This window comes from Episyrphus balteatus, chromosome 2 (assembly GCF_945859705.1).
Source record: "Episyrphus balteatus chromosome 2, idEpiBalt1.1, whole genome shotgun sequence".
In the NCBI taxonomy this organism is placed as follows: domain Eukaryota; kingdom Metazoa; phylum Arthropoda; class Insecta; order Diptera; family Syrphidae; genus Episyrphus; species Episyrphus balteatus.
In genome coordinates, this window is record NC_079135.1 from 31,123,042 (window position 1) to 31,142,460 (window position 19,419).

Below are 19,419 nucleotides of genomic sequence, written 5' to 3' on the forward strand. Positions count from 1 at the left end.
GGAATTTTGAAAAAAAATCGAAAAACCGGATTATACCACTATCGGCTAGCTGAGAATATAAGCTTTCATATGTCACCACTCCCCTGTCTCTAGATCAAAGCGTTCCAACGCCTATATCGCGGAATTTTGAAGAAAATGAAAATAAAATTTTTTGATGCCAAAAGATAGCGGGGACTCTAACCTACATTTGGTTACAACTCCCATTCCTGTAGGTCCACGCGTTCTCAAACCGGGTGAACTTAAAGGTAAAAAAAAGTTAAGTCCGATTCTGAAAAAAAAGGCATGATGTGGCGGTTTAACATGGAAGGCGATTTTTTAAAAATCTGACAATGTGCAAAGCGTAGGCCCATGACACAAGCTAACATTTGGCATCACTCCAAAAAATTGCTCTCAAGCGGTTTAGCTTCCAGGAGCGTTCAAAGATTCGGGGATTTTTCGAAAAAAAATTTTACCCCAACTTTCAAACGCGATTTTCTCGGAATTTTGAAAAAAAAATCGAAAAACCGGATTATACCACTATCGGCTAGCTGAGAATATAAGCTTTCATATGTCACCACTCCCCTGTCTCTAGATCAAAGCGTTCCAACGCCTATATCGCGGAATTTTGAAGAAAATGAAAATAAAATTTTTGATGCCAAAAGATAGCGGGGACTCTAACCTACATTTGGGTACAACTCCCATTCCTGTAGGTCCACGCGTTCTCAAACCGGGAGAACTGAAAAGTAAAAAAAAAATAGGCGCGATTCTGAAAAAAAGGCATGATGTGGTGGTTTAACATGGAAGGCGATTTTTTAAAAATCTGATAATGTGCAAAGCGTAGGCCCATGACACAAGCTATCATTTGGCATCACTCCCAAAAATTGCTCTAAAGTGGTTTAGCTTCCAGGAGCGTTTAAAGATTCGGGGATTTTTCGAAAAAAAAATTTACCCCAACTTTCAAACGCGATTTTCTCGGAATTTTGAAAAAAGTCGAAAAACCGGATTGTACCGGAATTTTTTTTTTATGATAAAAAAAGAAATATTTTACTAAAAAAAATAGAAATATATTTACTATCAAAAACACCAAGAGAAAAGATCACGAAAAATTATCTGTCTTATTTATAAAAATATCTATGTGTTAAAATAATTCCATTAATAACTAGAACCAAACATCTTAAGCTATGGTGTTATATAAAAGTTTAAAATATCTTCATATTTCATTATACTTTCCAAATAAAAATCAATGTATCCTCTCACCCATCACAGCTCAGCTCAGCTCACTTTACCTTAGCTCACCCAACAGCTCAGCTCAACCATCAGCTCAGCTCACTTTCAGCTCAGCTCAAATGAGCTGAGCTATGGTACATATCTCAAAAGTGAGCTAGCTCAAAATTTGAGCTGAACTGCGAGCTGAGCTCAGCTCACTTTTGAGCTTTGTAGCAACCCTGTAAGATCCATATTGCTACTACTAGTGCTGAAGCACACACAATTCTCATAAAATTACCATATCGCACATTTTATGCGCAATCATTTACTTTCGTTAACCATATATAGTACGTTCTGAACCGCACAACATGAGTAAAGTTCACAGATTAAATTGAAAACTACATGGGCGCAAGGAGGATGAAAGAATTAATTTATTGTTCACTTGATAAAAATGTAAAAAACGAAGTGTGGATTAATTAATTTAATAATAGAAATTAAAAAAATCAAATGAAATTCATTTATATATGTATACTGAATGAGAAGTATAACTTCAGTCGAGTGTACATGTGTACACACACTCTTTTTTTGTATTTAGTTGTGTAATGAAAGGAAGCGAACAAAAACAAAATCCATCATCACTTGTTCAATTGGTTGGAGGAGAAGATCTGTGAATTGAGAAAAAAAAACAGTAAACAGTGTGTAGGTATTAATAGGATCTAAATTGCAAACAAAAAATGGGAACAAAATTCGTGTTATACTTCCGAAAGTAAGAAAAAATGTGTTTGTGTGCAAATAACTCAGCAACCAAATGTCCGAAAAACTTTTGGTTTTCAGTTATGAATAGACTTTTAAGATACCTTTCTTTTGATACCTCACTCGATGGCTTTGGAGAAAATTTTTTAAAATGTAATTTTCTTCGGCAAGGGGTTAACCTTGATTTTTTCTTGAAAATCAAAAAAAAAAATACAAATTTCCTTTTCTAAATGCATAAAAATAAGTTTGTATGCAAATAACTCAGCAACTAAATCTCCAAGAAACTTTTGGTTTTCAGTTATGAATAGAACTTAAAAAGACCTGTCTTTTGATATCTCACTCGATGAATTCAGAGGAAATTTTTTAAAATGCATTTTTTGCGGCTAATAAAATAATTTTTTACTTGCTCTATAGGGCAAGTATTGGTTTCGTGTAGAAAAAAAAATTTGAGGTTTTAATCAAAACCAACATTACGATAATGGAGAAGATCAAAAAAGTGGTTTTCGTCATGCCATCCGTCGGTCTGTGCGTGTGTGCGTCTGTGCGTCCATCTGTACATCGAGCTAGGGCCTAAACGGATGGATGGATTTGCTTGAAACTTGTTACAGACGATTTTTACGTAATTTCCTAGGACAGTTTTTTTTTTTATTTTTTTAATATCTCCTTTTTAACGCATATCTCCCATACAACGTTTTCGAGGTATTGCAAATTTCTCGAAAACGGCTCTAACGATTTTGATTAAATTTGGTGTGCGTAATAGTCTAATTGATTCTAACAAAACTGCGTTTTTAGTTTTTCTCAAAAAATGCGGAGAACGGAAATATGGCGTTACCGTTTTTCAAAAATTGACATATTTTTAAGATTCATATATTTCATCAAAGCATAAGTCAATCTTATTCAAAATTTACAGTCATCATTTTGAACTGTAAAATGTTAAAAAAAAGTTTAAAAAAAGTTTTTGAAAAAAAATTTAAATTGAATTTTTTTAACTTTCGATATTTTTTTTTCTCGACACTTAAAAAATCTAAAATTTCCAAAAGATATTTAAGATAAAGATACTTATAACTACAAGAGCAAGTACGTGCGACCCAGTCGTGCATTTTATTTTAACCTAATTGCATAGCCCTATACACTGTATACTCATATCTAAAACCCAAAACTGAAGATATCTGCTTCCGAATGTAAACAAATAAGTTTTTCGAAGCCTCAAAGAAATGTTTGGTTTTCCAGTTACAGTTTAAAAAAAAAATTTTTTTTGATATTTCATTCAATGAATTTTGAAGGATATTTTTAAAATGCATTTTTTACAGCAAGGAGTTAACCTTGATTTTTTTTTCTCGAAATTCAGAAATTCAATGTATAATTTTTTTTTACCTAAATGCCTTTAGTTATATTCTCTTTTATGAGGTAAAAAATACAGAGCTTGTTAAAACAAAAAGATTTTCGCGAAATCTCTCCCTAATTTTGTTTTTTTTTTTTCCAGCCACCTACTCTTTTTATAAAAATGAACCTCAATGGATGTTTGTCACACGTAAAAATAATAAATTAACTGCCTTGCCTGTCAACCTAAATCCCTTCACTTTGCTTCTAAATTTTGTTTAACGTGTGGGCAATTTCTGTTCAAATGCCAGATGAGTTCAATAAATACGGCATATGTCATTTTTACACGTTTTACCCCAAAATCACCAAAATATTTGCACTAAATTCAGCAACCCTCCTGATCGATCAGAGAAAAAAAAACTATGTGAAGGGTCAAGAATTTTCTATGTCATATGTGGATAATGATCGACATGGACATATAATACCAGCCAAACAATGTAACATCCCCTTAAAATACACAATCGAACAATGAGTAAAGTATAGATACTGATTGAAGAAAAACGGTGTTTTTATTTTTATTGTCATCGGGGTTGTCATTGTCATCGCTAAAGAATGCCAGAGAATGGTGCATTCTGGTCCCAAAAATAAAGTGACAAGCTAAATGAGAACGAAATACAAAATAAACAAACAGAAAAACCAAACAAAAAAAGGGAAAAAAAACAAACAAATTTATACGAATTATGCACAAAACAGGCCTACTACCGGACAAAACTAACCGCGACCAACCGACCTCGCTATCTTAATTAACTCCTTCATTCAGACGGTGTACACATAAAAAACTAAAAAGACAGAAAACCGATTACAAAATAAGCAAATCAAGGCAATAAAGTGTCCCAATTCTTTCTTGATCTTGGGTAGGTAGGTATAATAACTGGCAGGAACCACCTCACAAGCTGCTCATACAGTAGCCGAATAAAACACCGAACCGTTCTCCGTCCGGTCCTCAGAACTTATGCTAATGAGAACATCTTCTTCTTGCTTGGCTTTGCTTGGCTTGGCCCTGGAATCGTTTTGAATTCATTCTCTCTGACAGTGACACTCTGACACACACACACACACACACAAACACTTACCTGGTTGTTCCTGACTCTATCCTTAGTTCGACATTCTCAAGGCGAGAAGTAATAAAAGGGCCAAAGGAGTGACCACATCCAGAGCATCATCAAATTAAATTAAAATGTCTTAGCTGTTGGACCGGGCCGGGCCGGGCCGAAGCGATGGCATGGCAAAATGGTGTGGCATGGCGTGGGGATGTTATTGGCGATGTCGATGCGTGCCATGATCAAGTGTAACACAAGAAGTCCATCTACAGGACATAGACTTCCGCCGTTTTGTGCAAAACTTAACCACGCGGTGCTCCATTGAGGCTAACAGGGATACCAGCTTCTGGAACACTCACTGATTATCTTTTCTTCTAAAGGGATTTTAAGTTGTTGGTTATTTTTTTTTTTTTAAATTTTTTTTGTTAGTTTTGTTTCAGTTAATTGAAAAGGGCGATGGGGATGGTTGATGGGGATCTCTGGGATCAAGGTGAGTGTTTCGATGTTTGAATTTTGTTCCAATGGACACCTACAATTCTTATCCGCTTTTAGCTTTACAATTTATCTATATATAGAAAGACTGCTTCGCAGAGTAGAATTCAACAACCTACATTCATATCAACATCGAGCGGTAGCGAAAAAAAAAATTAAGGACCAAGAATGAAGTCAAAAACAAACAAAAAAAAAAAAAGGACGACATAAAAAAAATAAGAAGAAATGAATGCGGCTTATTTCCAAAACGACATGGGTGCTCTGAATGTTTTTGCAAAATTAATTAGATTTCTTTTTTCGTATTAAGTTGGGTTGGCGCCAAAAAAATATATTTTTTCTTATGTATTTTTTGACATGGTTAGCGTGTTGGAGGTGAAGACAGCCCACTGACGCAGATATACATATTCAGAAACAGAAAAATCAGTTCGATAATTCAATAGAATTTATTTTTTTCAATTTATTTAAGAATATATTGTTTTAAAACATAAAACTGCCAATTAACTTTTGAAGAAAAAAAAGCTTAACATTAAAGGAGAATGCTAAAAAAAATCAGCACCGATAAAAATGAGACCTATATGGCTTGAAAGGGCATCAATCGCCGACAGATATGGTTTTTTTTTTAAATCATATCCGGAACTTGCTATGACGATTCTTTATTTCGAACTACATATGTATAAAGTTTTTTTTTTCAGGCAAATTGTTTTTTCAGGAAAGTCAGATTATTTTGGTTTTTGTTCCATGAGATGCAGGATCGAAAAATACTCTATGATCATGTTACATATACATGTTTTTTAATAAATTTTACTTTTGTGAATTTTTGAAGAAAACTGTGAACTGTTTGACAAATCAGTGAAAATTATGTATTTTTAAAAATTTAGTTTTTTGAATAACCACACCTTCAGAATTATATTTTTTTAAAGGAATTAGCAAAAAATAAAAATATGTAGCTAAATAAAATTTTCTAAGCCCTGATTTTTCAATCTTCAGTTAGACTATCAGAAGAATAAATGTCAATTAAAAAAAAATAAGGAATAAGCTCTATCTGAGGTTTATCTGACTATTGAAAAATTGGTCCTAAAAGGTTTAACACAATAAAAAGAAATAGCTTGAAACCCCACACTGAAAAAAAAAAAACAAATAGGCAGATATTTATTTAAATCAAATAGAAATAAATACATAGAAATGCATCGGAATCGATTTGAATTTAATAAAAATCTATTTGAAATATTTTGAACCTGTTTCTATTTGATTTAACTTCGTTTCTATTTGAAATGAACAATTTTTTATTTGCTTTCTTTAACTTTACTCGAGTTTGTTTTAAATAGAAACAAATATTCAAATAATGTTCATGGGTTCATGGTTAAATAAGTTTACGATCCAAACAACTTTATTATTTAAGCCTAGTACGCAACTGAAGCTAAACGAAATTTTAAACACAAAAATAGCAAAACGAAATCTTGATCGAATTTTGTTTTTCAGTACGCAGCTCTATCGAAAAATTGGAGAGTTTTCACTCATTTGTCACTTACTTTTATTGTCCTGTGCATTTTTCTTGACTCCAAGAGCAGTGTTGACGGTTTTTTCACTTTTTATTCATTTTTTTCTTGTGTTAAAAAATATTTTCTGTTGTTTTTCTTGAATTTTTTTGACTTTGACAGAATACTCGATGATATTTTTTCGTTAACATTTTTCATAGTCGACTTTCGAGACTTGAACATTTTTCGTCTTGCTTCACCTGCGTAATATAGGCTTTACAATAAATAATTTCGGTAAACTAATAGTTGTCTCCAAGAATTGAATTGTTCAGTCAATAGTCTAACGGACTATTCTCTTTATCAGGGTGCCTAGCCTACATAATATATATTTTTTTAACAAAAGAAATTTTTTTTTTTTTCAAAAATTTTTCATAAATTTCATAAATTAATTGATGCCAAAAGATTGTCTAGGAAATTCAAGGAAAAAAATATTTACTAGTGAGGGACAATCTTCCATCGTTCAAGCAATAGATGCAATTTTCGCATTAATTGACTTCAAACACCAAAAAAAATAGTTGAACACAACGGTAACACCTACAATATTTAAAAATACATTTTTAAAAAGCTAGAAGCTTAGTCACATTTGTAAAATTAAAATTCAGTTAATTGAATGAAGGGCTTTTGAAAGAATATGGTAATTGAATTCAGATTTTTGAAAAAAAAAAAAATGATTGACAAAATTTTAACATGTCGTTTTTAAAACTTTTTCGTAATATAAAATGAATTTATTTTAAAATTTTTTTGACCTCATTTATTATGATTTGAAATTATAAAACGAATTCATATTTTATTGGAAAAAGTTTGGAAAAAAGTCATTTTTAAATTTTTTTAATACATTTTTTTTTTTTAATTCTGAGTTTGAGGAATAATTTTTCAAAAACTCTTAATTCAATTTAGTGGATTTAAATTTAAGAGATAAGAATGAGCTTCTGGCTTTTTAAAAATGTATTTTAAAATATTGTAGGTGTTGCCGTTGTTTTCAAAATAATTTTTTTTTTGTGTTTGAAGTCAGATTGTGAGAAAATTGCATTTATCGCTTAAACGATGGAAGATTGTCCCTTACTCAATTATATTTTTTTTCCTTAAATTACCTAGAGAATCTTTTGCTATCATTTGTTTTATGAAATTTAAGCAAAAAAAATGGTTAAGTTCAGAAAAAAATTAATTTTGATTTAAAAAAAAACAATACGGCAACATCGGCAATTTTTAATCTATAGACTTTAAAGTATTTTTAATTACCTACGTTTAAAAAAAAATCGTCAGAATCAGAGCTGTTCAGCCGGGTTCCCTAATAATTTTCTTTAGTTACTCTACTAATATGTGTATCATAGTACATTTTTCTCAGTGTAATTCACTCAATGGAAAAGTATCCATATTTTTCCACAGGATAAATATTAATAAATGTACTGGCACGATATGTCATACATGCGACACCGCTTAAATGAGCAATGCCTAATGATTTACACTTCTCAACCATTCTTAAGTGCGTATAATTAATTTTCAAGAATAAAAGATACCTACAGTTTACCGCCGAATCCAAACGGCTGAGCAGAGATCCACTTGTCAAGACAATGATACTCTTGAAAGCTTTGTCAATTCTTCGCAAGAGGTAGTACCCCTGAAAAAAAAACTTTTTAGTTTTTGGTGGTAGAAGCTGAGAATCGAACTCACGAGCTCTGACACGATAGTCCATCGCACTAACCATCGCTCCACGGAGCACTCATAAAATACTCCAGTTATAAAAATTCGAAAATGAACTGAGCATCCTACAAAAGGATACTTGCCATTTCAGATGATTTGTTACGTCCGAGTCCTTTGAGTTTCTTCGGAAACAAAATTACATTATTTCCTTCCTTCCTTAATCGATATCTTCGACTGCTTCCATGAAACTAATTTTCCTAAACGTTTTTAATAAAAAATATTGACTTTTGTGCTGTCAAAATACAGTTGCTGTGATGTGTTTATTTGCTCTTTTTATACGAGAGAATCATTTTGACGCTTAAAAGAGAAAATCACTCCTTCCTTTCAACGGATGTTAGCTGCTATCAAATAAATAATGCTTCTATAATGAGGTTAATTTTTGTCTATGAGTGATTTCTTCCACCAATCCAAAGCCGGATATAAAATAATGACGACCTCCTAGTCTATATATCTAAGCACTAAGCACCAACACCCACATGCTGACTCCTCTAACCATACTGCGTATACGACTTGTCAGTTAAGAATAAAATCAAAATTTCCTCGAGGAAATGCTGGAAAATCTATCGTCGGTCATCAAAATGCACTGCAAGACGGAGGCACACAGTCAAAAGCCAGTTGAATAGTCGACGACTGCAAATTTAATTTGTCTTTACAAAAAAAAAAAAACAACCAAAGTCCGTCTTTCATTGAAGAAAATCAAAACAGATTTTTACTGAACCGAGATTCGCGTCCAGATAAACTCAAAACTACCTACTCCAGATTACTCTGACTTGCATTGTCATCTGCCGCTTACAATAAACACTGCCCTCCACTCAACCACCGCTCTGTCGTCAGTTCGTGTCGGGTCGCACCGGTCAGACACAGCCAGAAAGAACTCAAACTATAAAATCTTTCAATCAAACTCATTTGCCATTTTCACTTCCTTCAACGTTTTTATACTATAAAAGCCTCCTCCATTGGATATGCATAAGTGTGCCAAACCGAAAAGATCTAACTAAACAGAACGACACAGAATGTATGGTCCAAAGTCAAACATTATGTCTTGCCCAGAGAGAGATTGCTTTTTAATGCTATTAAGCTCATCCGCTTACACATGCACTCAGCTTGTAGTAACATAACGTAGCTTAAGCTATAGGTAGATAGAACTCTTCTGATAGAGAAGGCTTTGTCATTATTTGTCGTCAACAATGGGGCAGCAATCTTAGCGCTACTCTAGCAAATTGACAACAATAAGTGAATGCCCATCGCATTTGACAAGATTGTTCCCTTATTCCCTAGACCAATCTTTCTTGTATCTTTGTCAATGGTTGTTTGAATGATGATTATAGGCAGAGGGCGCTGCTTTTGCCCTCTCTCTCTCTCTTTGCAAATTTCCCAAACTATAATTGCAGGCCGCATATACAAGAGCCCAGCGCATCATCATCATGTAATTTGGATTCTTGCGCTCGTAAAGAAAAATTATATCGCGATCACTTTTATCACGATCTTGCCACGGCCACGTTATGATTGCACACGGCTACTGTTAGGGCCCATCGTTTTGTACAACCCAACGAGAGAGAGAGCTAACAACTTATTGAATAATTTCTTATTACATACTTTTGTTTGGATTTGGACTCTTCTCTTGGATCCTGGGTCGTTCTTATGGTCGATCGCGTTGTATGCACGAGAGGACGAAATTAAACGCAAAACAAGAATAAAGGTATCCCTCGTTTGAGCGCGCAGCTGGGAAGGTATATAGAAGGGCATCAGCGCAGCAACAAAAGCCAACAACAGCATTTTGGCCAACACAAAACTTGGAAGTCATGATTTTTGTGTTCGAGGCGCACAGAATCGACACGATCGCCACATCGCTCGATCGATTGTTTACCCATTTAGTCGACGACGACGATGACTATACGACGAATAAGAAATCTACATCGGGCGGCATTGTTATAGTCCCGCACGGCAGATCTTCCTCACAAGTCACAAGTTATAATCTGTAAGGTTGTTCTTCACCCTTTTCCAAGTCGATATAGAGATAGACCCAAACCTAAACAATGCACCACGATGAGAGTTTAGAGTCGTCTCGGAACTGGCATTTATGATGTTTTTACCTTTTTACCTTGCCTGCTTACAACAACTGCTAGTAATTTCGCTAGCATGCGGATCTATATGTATTGAAGAACAATTTTGCATCTATTTACTAACCTTTGCCGCGTAACATTGCACCAAGAGTATAGCAAGTCGCATCAGTACCGTCGTCGCACCGCAAATATCGCAAGTCGCCACCGACCGTTTAGCTCAGCGTATTGCAGCAGCGGCGTGATTCAGTAGCATTATCATGTAGGACCAATTATTTATTGGGTTAGGACGACGCGACTATCAGAGGGATGTCATATGAGTAATGTTCTCGAGACGTGATACAGTTAGGTCTGTCCGCGCATCTTCTGTTGTCTTCGTCGTCGTCCTTGACAATGAGCACATTAATCGTGCGACAACGCGCGGTCTGCTAAAAATACCAATCTGTCGAAAAGAAAAATACGAAAAAACATAAACGGTCCTAAAAAAAAACAAAAAGAAACATAACAACTTGTGCGCACTTTGTGTATATACAAACTTTTTGGATCTTTTTGCGTCGCGCAACCTTACGTTTTCTAATGAAATTTCGTGCTCAAAGAATGCCGTCAAAAATGCAATTTCAAACAATAGGCTAGTGAAGAAGCGCACAGCGCGTGTGCTGAACACGAGACTTCCACGAACCTGATGGACCCTGGCCAAACGGCCGACCTGACGGTTAATAGTATGGTTTCACTTTTTATTTTTTTCTGCTTTTTAGTGGAATTCTTTTGCCGTCGGCAAAATGGAACATGAGTCTCTAAACTTAAGCGGTATTTTTACGGTCACTTTTAGGTTTTTTTGTGAACAAAAAAAAATCCTTAAAGTGGGACCCTTTACGCAGAAAAAGGCAAAAAGTTATACTAAAATTGATCGCGCACGTGGTAGAAGTAGAAAATTGTATAAAAATATGTTTTGCCGTTGTGGTGTGTCACCAAAGTCACCGTATTCGTATTTATGACCAGTACGAATCTTGTTGGCTAGCAATATGAAAGGAATTAAAAAAAAGTTGAGAGCGTGTCGTAGTGGTTCCCTAGCGGATTCCGCACTCTATATGACCAACAACGACGTGATCCCGCATAAAACTTCAAACCAAATATCAGCGACAAATTCTTTGAGAATGAATGAGGGAGAAAACAATGCCAAAGCCAATGATGATGATGACGAAGAAGATGGTGGAAGACCGACAGCAGCACGGACAATTACCACATGAATGAGGGAATAGGGCTTGACACCTCGATCATCATTATCATCCCAGAGAATTGTGTTTCCGATCGATGTACAGTGTACATTCACTATCCAGACCTTGTTTCTTTTCAGATGCATCAGTTGAAGACTCTGGCGATGTAGATAAAGCTTCCTGATGGGTGGAACCCTCAATTATTTAGGAATATTAACCCGAGATTTACACGGCTCTGATGTGAAGGTGACCCCGTAAGGCACAAATGTGTCCATATCGCTTATCAAAGAGTTTGAATCTGGTAAGAGTTTGGCTTCTTGTTGCTGTTGTGACGTTGGTTGGTGGAAGGAAAAATCACACAAAGTGAGTGTGAGTTTTTCATTTCTGTTTCTTTTTGAGAATCTGCGTTGGGATGTCAGAGATTCAACATTCACAGATCAATCTCATTTACGTATCTGGAATCTCAGATGTGCGCTACTTTATATACTACTCCCAGCTTCGAGGGAGTATTTTCAATGTTGTGTATCTCTGATTTTGTATCCCAAAAAAAAAATAAAAGAAGAAACATTTTGCATCAGGGAACTCAGTTCGTTTGGTTGTCATTCTCATCGTTCGTCGTTGGTCTTCATGGTTGTCACTGTTTGGCATATCCAAAGGTCATCAGTGAAAGAAAAATCTTTGTGACAGAACACATAGAAAGGGACTAAAACTTTCTTTGTTGTAAAAATATAGACAAAAAAAGGGAAACAAACTCAGATAAACAGAAAACATTTGAATCAAAAGTCGTAGAAGAGGTCTACAATACAATAAATATACAAAGGATGAACTACAGAGAGGGTTTGTGTTGGTGCTCAAGATGTATGATGCCAGGGATAACAATTCCCGTGTGTGTAGGTTGGATTTGGTTTTTTTGTCAATATATCTACATTTGTGCTAAACTATGAGTTCGAATGTCACATTGTTGTGGATCATGGTGATAACTCGCTCCCCATTTGAAGATGCATCTTTTGACATTTTTTTTTTGTATTTCAAAAGCAAAAAAAAAAAATGAAAAGAAAACTAAAAAAAAACTTTCAGAACCACCGCAACTTGGAGAGAAATGGATTTGGAGTGCCGGTTATCGTTGGGGTGAAATCTTTCCATTATGTGTCGTAATAGTTTATGAAGTCCATTTTTTTATGTTTTTTTTTTTTTTTTTTTTCTTTAGGTAAGATGATGTACCTACAGTTGAGTTATTGGAATTGAATTTGACTCTTTTAAAAGATCAATGGACCTTGAATTATACTCCATTATTTAATAACGTGAGCTTTAAAATTGATGTGGGTGAGAAAGAAAAGTGTACACTTTTTGACTTAGTTTATCATTATTTCAAGAAATAAACGATGAAAGAGGGATTTTTTCGATTCCTCCAACTATGTATGAGTAATGGTAACTAGCAATTGATTAGTTTTTACAAATTGTGGTTGGTCCTGAAAGGACCCCGCACATTTTGTATGGGAAGTGGCATTCGGTGAAATTGTATGAAATCTTAGTATGTTGTTCTCTTGAAGCCCTTGATCAAAAGTCGATATGGGCAGAAAGTCGAAAAATGGACAGTTTTTAAAATAACGGGTTTTTTCCCAAGACTATCTCAAACCTTTTAAAAGGGATAGTAACTCTCTATATTGTGTTTTGCGCTATTTTTTAGTGGAATCCATAGGTTTTTAGGGTCTCTGAAACCGAATCCGAAGTCCATTTTGCCCCATCACGTCAGGTTGTTAAAATAACCTCAAAAAATATTAGAGACTCAAAAAAAAATTTGTTTTTATCTGGGACTGGACTACGTGTTTTTAGGGTCGCTGAAACCAGGTTCGAAGTCTTTTTTGACCTATCACGTCAGGTTTTCGAGATAACCTCAAAAAAGATGTTCGTTTCTTTTTGGATGTTATCTCGAAAACCTGATGTGATAGGGCAAAATAGACTTCGAATCTGGTTTTAGTGAAAAAAAAACATATATTTCGCACTGTCGCACTCCCAGTTCAAACAAAACAAAATATTTTTTTGGGGCTGTGACATTGTTTTTAGGTTATCTAGAAAACCTGACGTGATGGTTCAGCGACCCTAAAAACCTATGGATTCCACTAAAAATAGCGCAAAACACAATATAGAGAGTTACTATACCTTTTAAAAGGTTTGAGATAGTCTTCGGAAAAAACCCGTTATTTTAAAAACTGTCCTTTAAAGTCTCGAAAATATGCTACGGCACAACTTATTTCTTTTGTTTGTACTTTCACAAAAGGTTTTCTTTTGAATTCCATTCAAATATTGATAAACTATAACCCAATACGAATATCAAATTTAGTCTTAAAACGCTTTACAAGAACTATCAAATTAGGTGTTAATATTTTTGAGTAGGTTTTCTACAACTCAGTAGTTACCTACTCAATATTTTTGATTTTTTAATAAAATTTAAAAAAAGAGAAAATAAAACTTTTTTTTTAAATTCAAAAACATCTTTTAAATAGGTTTTGAACTCGGAACGAAGCATGTTTTTTATATTTAATGTGTGCCAAAGAAAGAATTTAGAATTTTTTTTTTTTAACAAGTTTATAAACATTAATTTTCACAATTTTTTCAAAAAAAAAAAATAAATTTGAATACCATTCTTCAGCTTATCAAAAAAAAAATTTCACACAAAGAAATTTTGAAGTAATATAAGAAATAATTTTTTCTGAAAATTTTTACAAAATTCCAATATCACCGCCACATATGTAAAGGCTTCTGTATGAAAACGTTCTTTTAAATTAGTAGAATTATTTACGATAAAGTCACAAATCAAGAAAAAAAATGATAAAATATTTTTTAAAAGTCCAAAAATGTGGTTTTTGAAATTTTGTTAAAATTTTTATGTAACCAATACATAAACGTTTCTGTATAAAAATTTAAGAGAAATTCATAATTCAATAAAAAAAACGGTACACCATAACAAACTGTACAAAAAATATGTTTTTTATTTCAAAAGTCGGCTTTTAGGTATGTGTAGTACTGCACACAAAAATTTTATTCAAAATCGTTAGAACCGTTTTTGAAAAAAAGTAACTTTTCTTTTTCTGTTATAGAACAGAACCCGTAAAATTTTTTCCTTAAAAAAAATCTCAATTTACCGTCTAGGAAACCATCCAAAACTGTTTACAACCAAGTTTGAAGAAAATTATTTAAATTTTAGCTTAACTATATCAGCCGAAAATCTTTTTGAAAGTGAGTCTCACAAAAATTTAATTTTCTGGATTTTTTGTTTGCAAATCAGCGTGCATACAGATTTTGTTTTATTTTTAGCCCCACGGCCTACATTCTTTTATTGTACTCGTATAACACTGACCCGATTTTTTAAAGATATTCATCCATCATTCAAAGTAAAAAAAATCAGATTTTTCGAGACCTTTAATTAAAATGCCTTCCCACAACTAAGATCTTTCCGATGGGGCACATGCTTTATAAAGATAATACATACTTAAATTATCTTCATCTCCAAAGTCATTTAATTATTGCTTCATCTTTAGTAAATTTTACTTGTATAAGGCAAACGCATTTCCTTATCATTCTCTTCAAGTTCTCATAATCATGCCCTACAAGCCCAATTAATGTGACTCTTGGATTAGCTTTCCATTTGCAACAATATCCATTTTCGAGATCAGCTGGTCTTCTCTTAAAAAAAAAAAATACGAATATAGAATTTATAAAAAATAAAATTGTGTCCAGTACAATGCTCCAGTGCCACCGATTGTCTCTCTTTATTTATTTTTTTATTTTCTTTTTATAATTCACACAAAAATTGCAAAAGGGCAAAAAATTGATCTCAGCAAAATTAGGTTAATAATTTGATTGATGTCGACAAAAAAAAAACACAACGAAACAAACAGCCGGACTGACAATGGACGACGACGCATGGTCCAGCTAAAGATATCTGTAGCTCTCTCGTATGCCACACTCGTTCGCCACCACTTCAGCCATTCAGATGGCGTACACTTCTACTCACTGGCTACTATACTTTGGGGTCGATTCTTTTCTTGCGGCAAAATCATTGTCGCCGCAGTCGTCGTCGTCGTCGTAGCCGATGTCTGTCGAGTGTCCGCAAAAAATCCAACCAACAACAACTACGACAGACTTGCGTTGCAGTTGAAAGATGATCGCGATGATTGCACAATTTACAACAGATTATCTCGACTTAAGTAGCACTTTGCGTTATCTATCTCTTTCTTTCATTCAACAAAAAAAAAAGCATCCTCTTGCACTTGGCTCAGAATTGTAAATTATAGAAAACGCGATGATGATGCGAATGCACGCATCCAACTGCACGCGCCTCACCACATGAAACCATCTCAGAATATCGGATGTGGACAACCGACTTGACGACAACGTGTTAGTTCATGTGGCTTACAATTAATTGGGACAGTATTTTTTTTTGTAGGACAGTAAATATTGTCCCTGAATGAATGTCACACAATTTCTGAAATGTCAAACTTTCAATTTGAACATCTTTAAACGCCCGAACTTTGGAATTTCCAAAATGATGCCCCAAAAAATCGCCCACCTTTTTGGAATTCCATTGAACACATTTTATCAACAAAAGGCACACGCTTACGCTTGTGTGGATTCTTTGACAGCCACAGCACAGAGAACTGTCATATGTAGCCGCGTATAGAGAGGAGTATAAATTCAATAGCCCGTAGCCAGAGGTCAATTGATCAAAAGCATCTTTGAACTCGTTGATCTTGTCACAAATTAAAAGAAGATTTATATATCGCAACCGAAGACGTCGTCGTTTATCACAGCCCACCATATATATCTTACCTTCTCTACCCTCTCTCTCTCTCAATGGCAGTAAAGTGACTCTCTAAAGTCCATTTGTGAGGTTACGTACGCTCACGCAAAGCTAGTTGATCGTTTCGTATAGGAAATGTACACTTAACGAAAAACCCGTTGGTACACATTTTCTTCGTCATTTAGTCAACATTCTTCTTGTCAAATTTTCTTTATAGTTTAGACTTTTCTCTCAGTGTAAGATCTTGTTTGTTGGTCATTTTGAAGAGTCAGGGTATTACAACGAAAACTACGACTATTTGGAAATCAATAAAAGTTCCCTTTCAAAAGCTGATTCGATCTTGACTTACCTTTATTTTAACGGCCTTCGGAAAAAAAAATGCAGCAAACCATTAGTTTTAATGCACTCATCAAAATCGTCATAAAAGTTGAAGACCCCAAAAACCGAATTTCGCTTGATCCAATTAGTCAAGGTCATCACCATCACTCTTTATCGTTATAATAGAAAGGCAATGAATGTCTCACAATATACTTACATATTTGGTTTGTACAAAGTGTCAGTAACTTCTTGTTGACACTCGCTACTTACTCGCACATCATAATCATGCGATCGCATTTGAAGAAGTGTGATTGAGCAATGTATTTTATTTATTATTGTGAGTGGTATGTGCGGCAATAATTGTTATTGATAAACTCGATCAATTACATACTTTTGAAAAAGAAGTCATCTATTAATTATATGTATTTGTTTGTCTGGTGATCATGTCTAAAAATGTTGTAGACAAACTTAGGCGAACAGATTCAAGTTAATTAAATTTTGAACATCAATTAACCTTACACACTTTTTTGTTTGTTTGTTTAATTTGGACTTGAATTGACTATTAAATCCATGACGTTAAAATATTTTCAACTGAAACTTTTTTTTTTTTCATGAATTTTACTCATACAATTGATGGCACGCAAATGACCAAACAAAAATCGTTTCAGTAAAGTCTCTAAGCATGGTTTTTGTCAGACTTTGGTCTGTATGTTAAGCAAGAAGCTTAATCAAGAAGTGTTAATGTTGTAGTGCCTAAAAATGCTTATCTACTTTAATCTTTACAACATTGCTTTAACTAATGATTTGATAATATCTTTATTGCAAGAACTTAAAAAACTTTGTCTCTCTCCATCTTTTAAAAAAGTAACTAAATATTGTCAAACTTTTGGAATAAAATGTTTAAAATTTTTGCGTAAATATTTTTTACTCGCAAAAAGGAATAAGTCCCTAACATCGACTTGACTTAAAAATTGAACTCAATAGATTTGAAAATTTTATAGGGGAAAATGGGGTAGTGGGGAGGAATACTTAAATTTAACTTAACTTAAAAAACTTTGCCTCTCTCCATCTTTTTAAAAAGTAACTAAATATTCTCAAACTTTTGGAATAAAATGTAATGTAATGTAAAACATCGACAAAAATTGAACTCAATAGATTTGAACATTTTATAGGGGAAAATGGGGGTAGTGGGGAGGAATACTTAAATTTTTAGTTTTGTACCTTAGACTGACTTGAAGCAACAATGAAATATTAAGAAAGTTCTGTTTTATTTGAAAATTTTTAAATCAAAATTTTTTTTCGCTTGCAATTTTTGTAATTAAAAATCATGACATCTTTAAAGTCCACATTTAAGAGTCCGAACTAACAACTATGTATATAAATTGCCAGTAAAAAAATTGTTAGAAAAAGTACTCTTCTTCACTATTTAGTCGGTATTTAATTAAGGTAGTATTTTATGGGGCACTGAGGTGTATGCGTAACTTTTTTTTTCTTAGACCAGTATATTTTTTTAAAACTATTCTGTGACCTTATTGTTGACTTGTTTAAAAAAGTGGCATTAAAAAGTTCCATTAACATGTCAGGTTTCGGAGTCATTTGCAATTCAATGGTTTTACTTTAAGGCAAGTTTAGGATTCGTAAAATAAATATCGAACTCAAGATGACAATGAGATATGACATTACGATGATAGAGAATATAAAAAAAATGAGGGTCCCGTCTATATGTCTGTTTGTCCTGTTGTTGTCTTGATGTACAGTCTAAATTACTGGAGCTATTTTCTTCAAACTTGTTATTCATGAGTTTTATACCCTAGAGCCGAAACTGAACTATACTTTCAGGAAAATTAACAGTAGGTACTTGCAATAAGACCAAAATGAAAAAGGTTGTTTTTTTTTTCAAAAACAGCTCTATCGATTTTGATTTGAAAAAATATATGTACTGTGGTATCGGTCCTATTTTTTGAATAAAAAAAAATTTGTACCGTTGTTAACCGTACCTACCTGCCATGGAACTGTTTTTTTGATATCTGACTTTCATACGATTGCCACCAAAATTTTTGTACAAAGGCGGTTTAGTTAGTTAGAAATATGTGCACACTTAAAAATTAAAAAATAATTTTAAGAATTTTTATTATTTTTCTTCCTTATAATGTGTAAAAATAATTTCTTTGAAATAGCATACCTACCAAATTTTTTTTCAAAATTTTTCGAAAAAATTATTTTACAAAAAATTATTTTTTAAGAAACGGTACAACAATTTTCAAAAAAAAATTCCAAATTTTTTTTTATATAAGAAATCAAATGGCAATTTAAAAAAGGTGTATTCCTTGTCAATATAAAAAATAACTTGTATTCGTTGTTTATCTGACTATTGAAAAATTGGCTCTTAGTCGTTTATTTTTTTTTTTTTTTTCATTTATTCGGAGTAAGTTCTTGTGCTATTTTATCTAAGGCATTCGCAATGTTTTGTAAGTTGAACTTTGTAAATGAAATTTCTAAGTTGGGGACTCTTCATGGGAAGCTTTAAATATTCACTTATCTAAACTTTCTGTGAGCAAAATATCATTCGCGTTCACCATAGACGACATTTCTTTTACTTCATGTGACAACATTTTGTCTACATGACCCTTATGTAAAATCAACATTCGCATCGACCTAAGTAGGCCACATCTCATAAATGCGAGTTGGTGCTTTTTTGTCGTCTTGTCTCTCCCAAGAAAAATATACAAAAGAAAACCTTTAGCTTGTCAGATGGAAAAGATTGATATTATAATGCTCAAAATCAGGTAACAACAAACAAAATTTTTGCGCAAAAACAGTAGGTAGATCTGCGTCTGCCAGAGCATTCGAATCAACAAATTGCAATCCACCATGAATATGTGTCTCTCTCCCACGCCACGCGTTTTGATATTCTGGTACAAGAAAAAAAAATGTACACCC